This window comes from Vulpes vulpes, chromosome 6 (assembly GCF_048418805.1).
Source record: "Vulpes vulpes isolate BD-2025 chromosome 6, VulVul3, whole genome shotgun sequence".
Lineage (NCBI taxonomy): Eukaryota > Metazoa > Chordata > Mammalia > Carnivora > Canidae > Vulpes > Vulpes vulpes.
In genome coordinates, this window is record NC_132785.1 from 74683984 (window position 1) to 74694152 (window position 10169).

Below are 10169 nucleotides of genomic sequence, written 5' to 3' on the forward strand. Positions count from 1 at the left end.
TTCATTGAATTCTGTACTGAAAGTGAAAGACAGAATGGTTGCATGGGTACAGAATGGTTGTATGGCCTTGTGATTGTATGGCCAACTGGAAACTCTGGTTCATTGCCAATGTCCAGCAATGGTAGGTTTGACAAAACAAATCACTTATAATCCAGCACTTGGAGATAATCACTACTTATACTTTGGCAAATAAGCTTTTAAATGTTTTCCCATGCATATGCCTCATCTAGTATTTTTTTTATTGATTTATTTAGAGCAAGCATGAGAGAGAGATTGTGCATGAGTAGGGGGAGGGGAGCAGAGGCAGAGGAAAGAGAATCTCAAGCAGACTCCCCGCTGAGCCCTCAGTCCAACTCGGGGCTTGATCTCAAGACCCTAAGATTACAACCCAAGCTGAAACCAAGAGTTGGTCACTGAAGCAACTATGCCACCCAGGTGCTCCTCTCATCTAGTACTTTTTTGACATAATCAAGATTGTGTTTTATAGTGTTATGTCATATTATTATATATATATTTCTATTCTTCAGCTTGAATTTTAATAACTGTATAATATTCTATCAGCTAGATATATCAATGCATTTAACCAAACCCCATTGTTGAAATTGACATTGTTTATATTTTGGTTTGTTACTTGAAAACAAAAAAGCATAAAACACATTCTTTTTTTAAAAAAAATTATTTATTTATATATTTGAGAGAGAGAGTGAAGGAGAGAACATAAGCAGGGGGAGCAGCAGATGCAGAGGAAGAAGCAGGCTCCCCACTGAGAAGGGAGGCAGACTCGGGCTCTATCCCAGAACCCCAGGATCCTTATCTGAGCTAAAGGCAGATGCTGAACCAACTGAGCCATCCAGGTACCCGTTTGAAACATATCCTAATAGTTAAATCCTTGGAAATATCCTTGATTATTTTTAAGATGTGTGATTATCAGGTCAAAAGTTTTAAATACACATTCCCAAATTATGCTCTAGAAGTGTTGTACTAATTTACACTCCCACCAACATTGTATGAAGTATTCAATTTCCCTTATACCATTTTCCTACAGGGGTTGTAGGAATACAACATGGTTGTAAATGTATCAGTTATATCTTGTGCAGTACCTGCCACATAGTAGGCATGAAAGAAAACATTTATTGAATTTTTTATTTAACAGGTAAAAATGAAATCTCATTGTTTTAACATGTGTTTCTTGAAAGACCAATGACTTTGAACCTTGTTAATTTGATATTAGTAATTCTTCTTTTGTGAATTTCTGGTCTTAGCCTCTATTTTTTCTATTGCTTTTCAAAGCTATTTATTTATTTAGAGAGGGGCAGAGGGAGAGAATTCTAAGCAGGCTCCACACCTAGTATGGAGTCTGACATGGAGCTCAATCTCATGACCCTGAGATTGTGACCTGATCCAAAATCAAGAGTTGGGCACTGGGTAACTCAGTGGCTCAGTCGGTTGAGTGTCCAACTCTTGATTTTGGCTCAGGTCATGGTCTAAGAGTTGTGTAATTTAGCCCCACTAAATGCCCAGAGTTGCAGTTGGGCTCTACACTCAGCGGGGAGCCTGCTGCTTCTCTTCCTCTCTCTCCCTGTTCCTTTACCCTTCCCCATCATGTGCTCTCTCTAAAATAAATAAATGAATCTTAAAAAAAAAAAAAAAGAGTCGGACACTTAACCAACTGAGCCACCCAGAAAACTTGAAAGCTCTTTCTATATTAAGGATAAAAAGCCTTTTTTGGGTATAATAAAGATTCATGTCTTTTTTTTTTTTAAAGATTCATGTCTTAACTTGGCCTTTTAGTTTTACAGTATGATGTTTTTGACACCTTAAGTTTTAAAAATTATTTATTTATTTATTTTTAAAAATATTTTATTTATTTATTCATGAGAGACACACAGAGAGAGAGGGAGGCAGAGACACAGGCAGAGGGAGAAGCAGGCCCCATGCAGGGAGCCCGATGTGAGACTGGATCCCGGGTCTCCAGGACCACACTCTGGAGCTGAAGGCGGTGCTAAGCCACTGAGCCACCTGGGCTGCCCAAATTTTTAAATTTAATGTACTTAGATCTATCTCTCTTCTCCTTTAGCCTTCTATTTCAGTGATAATACTAATAATACTAATACTAAAAGATACTACCTATCCCAAGTACATAACTATCCACAAATATTTTTTTCTAGTAAGTTTTTAGATCGAATGTTACTGACTTAAGTTAATGGACTACATCAGATGAGCAAAAATCACTTTGTCAATCTCATTGCTCCTTGATCCTCCCCCATAACTTAGGGGTTAAAAAAGCAAACCACACCTTATTTAAATAAATCAATAAGCAAGTAAACAACACAGACATCATATATAGAAGATCAAAAAAAAAAAAAAGTCATATCTCAGGAGAATGAGGGTGGAAAAGTTAATGTTCCAGAGATGAAAATTACTCTTAGAGGAAAAAATCAACTCCCACTTTTCTGGGATTCGGACCTGGGAATCAGTACCAGTAGTGAATCTGCTGAATTAATCTTGACCATAGTGCCTGAGGGCCAAGAGAAAAAGTGACAAATCTCTACAGAACCCTGACCCCAGGGCACATGCAGATTTATTGATTAATGTCAGTACCTCTCTAATTCTATTTGGAAGAATCTCTATTTAGAAGCTGAGATTATTAAACTGAAGTCTAGCACACTTTCTTTTGCCTATTTTAAACATGAGTTGATAAAGATAGAGATGTAGAGAGCAGTTTAATGTTGCTTCATGCCTGGAAAAAAGTAGCACATATATTATGTTAAATAATTTCTAAGTTGTATTTCAAATTTTTTTTTTATTTTTTATTTTTTATTTTATTTATTTATGATAGTCATACAGAGAGAAAGAAAGAGAGGCAGAGACACAGGCAGAGGGAGAAGCAGGCTCCATGCGCCGGGAGCCTGATGTGGGATTCGATCCCGGGTCTCCAGGATCGCGCCCTGGGCCAAAGGCAGGCGCCAAACCGCTGAGCCACCCAGGGATCCCCTAAGTTGTATTTCAATATTGATGATTTGATGACCTCATTCCTCCACCATAGAGCTGCAGTAGAGGCAGAAGATATAAACCTGCAAGAAATATAGGGACTTGCCTAACATATGACACTCATAAGTAGTCAGAAAAATTAAAATAATAATATTAAAATAATTCAAGATTTCCTACCTCCCTAATCCCAGATGTGAAATGCTTTAGGAGAATGGAGTTATGTTTACATATATTTTCTTTCTTTTTTCTTCAGACAAAAAAAAAAAATCACATCTATTTCAATAGTTCAAAGTGCAAATACAGCAAGTCAGTTCACAATGTTTCAAGATACAGTTTTAAGTATAATGAAAACTTGATATACAAAAATGAAAGGGTAAATAGCAGAAATAAAGCTCAATTTTTTTAAAAAAAATTCAAGTAACCCTAAAACATTTAGACTAAAATATCCCATTTATGACAATTCAGAAACGCCTTAATTTATAGATACCAGTAGCACATTGCCATCCGAAAGGGCTTCTCAAAGAAGGAGAATCACCCCAAACCTGTCAGCTCAGGACCAAAGTGGAAGTTCTTGGGGCAGGTTATTCCGGATTTGGCCGCCTCACTCTCACTGTCGATCCATACGGTTTGACCCATGATACTTGGATGTTTAGGCAAATTCTAGAAAATGTTTAAAGTTCAATATGAGACCAACACCCTGCTAAGAGATACTGAAATGACCACTATATATTTACAAGATTTTAAAGACCATCTTAGCTTCAGGCCTCTGGTGTTACAGGGGAAAGACAGACTGATACTTCTTCCATTACTTAGAACCTTTCTGTAAGGTTAGCAACACGGCCTTTACAACCTCCTCACGAAAATCATACTTCGTTATAGATTTACTTATTTCTACACATACAGAACTTTTATGTAAAGTAGAAAAAGTTCCCGCTAGGAAGATAATTAAAGGTTATTAATGTTCTTTGTATCACTTAGCAGCCAAGACACATGTTTATTTCTGCTCCGCAGAAGCAAGGTTAGCTATTCGCTTCAATTCAGGAAGGTGTGTGCTTTCAGGATGGTAGAGATGAGATATTTATTGCATCTTTTTCTCAATCTTCTTCATCTTTTCATTATAGGCAGTGAATTGAGAGTCTGTTCTGAAAATTCTATCCCACCATGTAAATGTGGAAGCATAGTTTCCGATGAAGTTCATGTGGTGGAAATCATGATGCCGAGAACCAGCATAGAAAAGGATCAGATTTAGGGGATCCCTGGGTGGCTCAGCGGTTTAGCGCCTGCCTTTGGCCCAGGGCGCGATCCGGGATCAAGTCCCACGTTGGGCTCCCGGGATGGAGCCTGCTTCTCCCTCCTCCTGTGTCTCTGCCTCTCTCTCTCTCTCTCTCATGAATAAATAAATCTTAAAAAAAAAAAAAAAAAAGAAAGGGAACAGATTTAAAGGGTTCAGGGGACTGTCATAGTCACTATGGACATTAATAGTTTCTATCAACCGAATGGTCACCCATGCCCAAAGGAGAATGACATGATCACACAAAAGCATGATTCCAATGAAAAATCCAGTTCCAAGAATCAGAGTTTCCAAAGGATGTGCATATTCAGCTTCCATTCCAAATGGAGCCTGAAACTCATGATGAACTTTACGAATATATTTATATATTCTTTTGTGATGCAAGAGCCTATGCAGGAAATAGTGCCAGGTATCCTCAATCACCGCACAGCCAAAGCATCTTGCCAAAAGCATATACCATCTTGGCATTCTTTCCCAATCATAAGGTATATTAAAATACTCTGTAAAATAATAAGTTCCACAGATCAAAGGAAGCTGGATACAAAAGTGACTAAAGAGAAGTACTTTAAAACATTTCCATTGGTTTTCCCATGTTTCTGGTTTATCCTTTTGAATTTTGTACTTTTTCATAAAAGGTATAAATTGAAACAAAAATCCAGGTAAACAGAACAAGAAATAAAGAACTTCGTGAGCTATCAAGGATCCCCATGTTGCAATCTGGAACTTTGTATAATTATTCAACATAGAGTTCCAAGCATTTTTAAATGGTTCTTGTAGAGGGTTCTCAGGTAAAGTGAATCTACATACTCCACAGCCAAGGATGCTGAACTGAAGATGCTGATACTTTCATTTGGTGCCATTTTTCAAATCTCTGCAGAAAGCCTTGGAATTCTGGCCAAGCGGCAGGAACCATATATTTTCTTTCATCTTTTGTTATATTCCATTATTTTACCTGAGGATTCAGACCCTACAAGAAAATCAGAAATAAAGAGTGCAAATCTTTCAAAGAATTTTTGAAATAAAATATCTGAAAAAAAAAAAGAAATAAAATATCTGGTGTAATGACTTTATTTGCATTTTAGGCACAGTGGAGCAGGCTAAGAACCCTAATGTTTATTACCTGTCAGAAGAATTTTACCCAGACATCATTCTGATATATTTTTTAAAAGATTTTATTTATTTATTTGACAGAGAGAGAGAGAGAGAGGGAGAGAGAGCACAAGCAGGAGGAGTGGCAGAGGGAGATGGAGAAGCAGATTCCCTGCCGAGCAGAGAGCCTGATGTGGGGCTCAATCCCAGGACCCTGAGATCATGACCTGAGCCGAAGGCAGATGCTTAATTAACTGAGCCACCCAGGTGCCCCCTGATATTTTTTAAGTCAGAAAACTTCCAAATATCTAAAATATTTAATTTCTAAAAACTTCATTTTACTCAGATTTTCAAGAATATACCTATCATGCAACATAAGATAGAGCTGTGTTTTTTTAGATCATAGAAAAAAAGGATTTTAAAAGATTTAACAAAATTGTTGGACTCTGGCAGCCCAGGTGGCTCAGCGGTTTAGCGCTGCCTTCAGCCCAGGGCCTGATTCTGGAGACCCGGGATCGAGTCCCACGTTGGGTTCCCTGCATGGAGCCTGCTTCTCCCTCTGCCTGTGTCTCTGCCTCTCTCTCCTCTTTGTGTTTTTCATGAATAAATGAATAAAATCTTTAAAAAAATTGTTGGACTCTATGCCACAAACATTATGTTGTTTCTCTGTTAAGAATTTTTTTTTCTAGTTTTAGAATTTCTGCCTTCAGAATAAAAGCCACACTTCTAAGACATTCTACTACTTCTCTAGGGACTTTTCTCCTTTTTTCTTCATGTGCATGCAGCTATGTGTGTGTGAAGCATTTTCACTTCCACTTTTCCCTATATTTTGTAAGTTGGGATATTTTTTTAAAGTCTAATTGTTGCAAAAAATGTTGATGAACCAAGATGTCTCCTGAAAAAATGATTAATCCAAAAAACAAGATTTAGCAATTTCAAATCATTTTTGGATACTCCCTCTACTCACAATGACATCAATACTATATGTTTTCATTTTTTATTTTTTATTTTTTTTATCTTTTTTTAAAATTTTTATTTATTTATGATAGTCACACACACAGAGAGAGAGGCAGAGACATAGGCAGAGGGAGAAGCAAGCTCCATGCACCGGGAGCCCGACATGGGATTCGATCCTCGGTCTCCAGGATCACGCCCTGGGCCAAAGGCAGGCGCTAAACCACTGCGCCACCCAGGGATCCCTGTTTTCATTTTTTAAAGGTTGAATTCAGGAGCTTAGAAATTCCTTGTCTTCTCTCAGTCATATTACCTTAACTTTTAGAACTGGGTCCTTTCATTCTTCTGGTTGACTAATAGATAATTAACCTTAATGTTGACAATTACATTCACTATGCTGACATAAGTGGCTTCTATAATTTTTGAATACCAGATGAGGTTTCCTGGATGAAATTTCAATTTGGCAGTTGGATTGAGCACTTTTTTTTTTTTTTTAAAGATTTATCTATTTGAATTAAAAATTTTTTTTTTAATTTTTTTTATTTATTTATGATAGTCACAGAGAGAGAGAGAGGCAGAGACACAGGCAGAGGGAGAAGCAGGCTCCATGCGCCGGGAGCCCGACGTGGGATTCGATCCTGGGTCTCCAGGATCGCGCCCTGGGCCAAAGGCAGGCGCCAAACCGCTGCGCCACCCAGGGATCCCCAAAGATTTATCTATTTGAGAGAGAGAGAGAAAGCATGAGTAGGGGAAGGGGCAGCAGAAGCTTTCAAAAAAAGTTCCATGGGACTATCAACAGGTTTCTAAAACGTGCTTGATTTCTTCTTAAATTTTTATTTAATTTAAGTAATCGCTATCCCCAATATGGGGCTCAAACTCACAACCCCAAGATCAAGAGTTGTATGCTCTTCCAGCTGAGCCTGCTGGGTGCCCCTATAAAGATGCTTTATAAAGCATTTGTTACAAATGTGCTCTTCCGGTTCTTACCTGATGTGCTATTTAAGGAGAAAGGTCAGAATAAATTGAAATTGTTCCTTTACACACATACATCTCTGAAAGTAAATAGCAATTGCCAGATGCTGGGCAGGGTCAGGGGAGAAATAGAAGGTGACTGTTAATGGATATGTGGTTTCTTCTTACAATGATGAAAATGTTCTGGAATTGGATAGTAGTGATGATTGCACATGGTGAATATACTAAAAAGCACTGAATAATAAACTAAAAGAGGGCAGGTTATAGTATGTGGATTGTATCTCAATTAAAAAAAAAAAACAGGGGAACCTGGGTGACTCAGTCAGTTAAACATCTGCCTTTGGCTCAGGTCAGGATCCAGGGATCCTGGGATCAAGCCCCCTCGGACCCTGCTTCTCCCTCTCATCCCGGCTAGTGCTCTTTCTCACTCTCTCTGTTGCTATCTCTGACTCTCTCTCTCCTAAATCAATAAATAAAATCTTTTAAAAAGAGAATGAAGTGACTTTGGGGAATTTCTTTCTTAAGAGTTTACACACAGTTTTAAAGAAGATGTTTCAAAATGTCACTGCATTCTTTTCTGAAAAGATATCTGCATGTTTGCATAAAGTAGGATGAGTAATGTATACAGATCCTGTGCCTTGTTTGGAAAACCTGCTGTCTCACCCTCTTGCTTTAAAGTTTCTAGGAGTGGTTTATCCCTTTGTTTAGGATCTAAGAATACTTGGGTAAGAACCATTGTCCAGTAAAGATTAATGGGGTTAAGTCCTGGGAGGCCTGGGCGGGGGCCTCAACCTCTGCTATACGAGTCCCAAGAAAGGAAGTATACAGCGATCAGGGAATAATTCTAGCTCCCAGGGCAAAAGGCCTGGAAATACCCCATGGAGACTCAGTCATAGGCCCTGGGCATGTCTATCCCTTTGGGACTGTTGCTCAGAAATAACTGGGCCCAAGAGTTCAAGAAACATGAAGCTTTCCAAATTAGGAGTGGGTGCGAATAGTGTTTGGTCATTGTGTTCCACAGAGAATAAAATGGTGGGTCCAGGAGGCCCTTTGATTTGTGGCATTGAACTTTCCCTCTCAGTATGGTGAAAAGACTCAAAGCTCAGTCTGGTCTAGAAAGAGGAGCTGCCTAGATTTTGGTATGTATAGGTGGTATAAGTTTCTTTTCTGATCTCACTGCCTGAACCAACTTCTCATCTTTGCCTCTCCCAATCCTATTCATCCTTCAAGATTGGTCCTGGAGTTGCCTCCATCACCACTCTCTCTTCACCTGTAATAGGTAAAGATGGATATGGGTTCTGGGAATAGTCTCCAGTGGTCAGATGCTTACACTGCAACTAGTCACTATGGCCGAGCCATCTTCTCTCTCTGCACTACTTTCCTCATACGTAATATGACAACAGTAACATAGTCTCTGAAGTTAGACTTCCTGAGTGTGAATCTAAGCTTTGCATTAACTATTGTGAACCTTGAATATTTTCCTAAATGTTTTTATTTTTTGGTTTTCCTTAAAAAATTATTTATTTATTTGGGAGAGAGAGAACACAAGCAGGAGGCTCAGAGAGAGAAAGAGAGAGACAATCTCAAGCAGACTCCCCACTGAGTGCAGACCCTGACGTGGGACTCAATCTTATGACCATAAGATCATGACATGAACTGAAACAAGAGTTGGACACTGAACTGACTGAGTGACCCAGGGTCCCCAAGGTTTCTCATTCTCTAAAATGGGGATAAGAAGTACCCCTATTTCAAAGGGTTCAATAAGGTTTAAAATAATCCATGTACAGGGGCACCTGGGTGCCTCAGTGGTTGAGTGTCTGCTTTCAGCTCAGGTTGTGATCCCAGGGTTCTGGGATGGAGTTAGCTTCAGGATCCCTGCATGAAGCCTGCTTCTCTCTCTGCCTATGTCTCTGCCTCTCTCTCTGTGTCTCTCATGAATAAATAAATAAAATACTAAAAAAAATTCCTATACAGCATATAGAAGAAAATCTGAATATGGCAAAAGCTGAGATGTTTGTTATAATGATATTGTTACCATTTTCTTAGAGCTACTTATCCCACTGCAGATAAGTGGGTCTCCCAAAGCCCAGTTTCTATCATGGACGGTAAACCCATCTTACAACTGATTGGGTCAGTGGAAAATATTGGGCAGACTCAAGCTTGCTGGGCCAATCAGATTCCTCTACTTAAGAATTTTAGCAGGGGAGGGGCACCTGGATGGCTCAGTCAGTTAAGTGCAGGGCTCTTTTTTTTTTTTTTTTTTTAAGATTTTATTTATTTATTCACGAGAGACACACACAGAGAGGCAGAGACATAGGCAGAGGGAGAAGCAGGCTCCCTGCAAGGAGCCTGATGCAGGACTCAATCCTGGACCCGGGATCACGGCCTAAGCTGAAAGTAGATGCTTAACTGCTGAGCCACCCAGGCATCCCTAAGTGCCAGACTCTTGATTTTGGCTCAGGTCATAATCTTAGGGTCCTAGGATCGAGCCCTGAGTCAGGTTCTGAATTTAGCAGGGAGTCTGCTTGAGTATCTTCTCTCTCTCTCTCTCTCTCTCTCTCTCTCTCTCCCTTTGCCCGTTCTCCCACTCTCTCTCGCTAAAATAAAGAAATAAATCTTTTTTTTTTTTTTTTTTAAGAATTTTTAGCAGGGGCCAAAAGAGAATTTTAGAAGAGACATGCAGAGATAGACTTGGAAGCTGTGTTATGATAGGCCCATCCCTACTCATCACTATTTAAAAGTTATGATAGGGACACCTGGGTGGCTCAGTGGTTGAGGATCTGCCTTTGGTTCAGGTTGTGATCCGGGGTCCTGGGATCCAGTCCCACATCAGGATTCCTGTGAGGAGCCTGCTTCTCCCTCTGCCTATGTC

General features: G+C 39.3%; 1 pseudogene; it reads right to left on the minus strand.

Annotated features, from left to right (window-relative positions):
* Positions 1–3796: 3796 nt before the first annotated feature.
* On the minus strand, positions 3797–5142 carry LOC112935343 (methylsterol monooxygenase 1 pseudogene; annotated as a pseudogene).
* Between the last annotated feature and the right edge of the window lie 5027 nt (positions 5143–10169).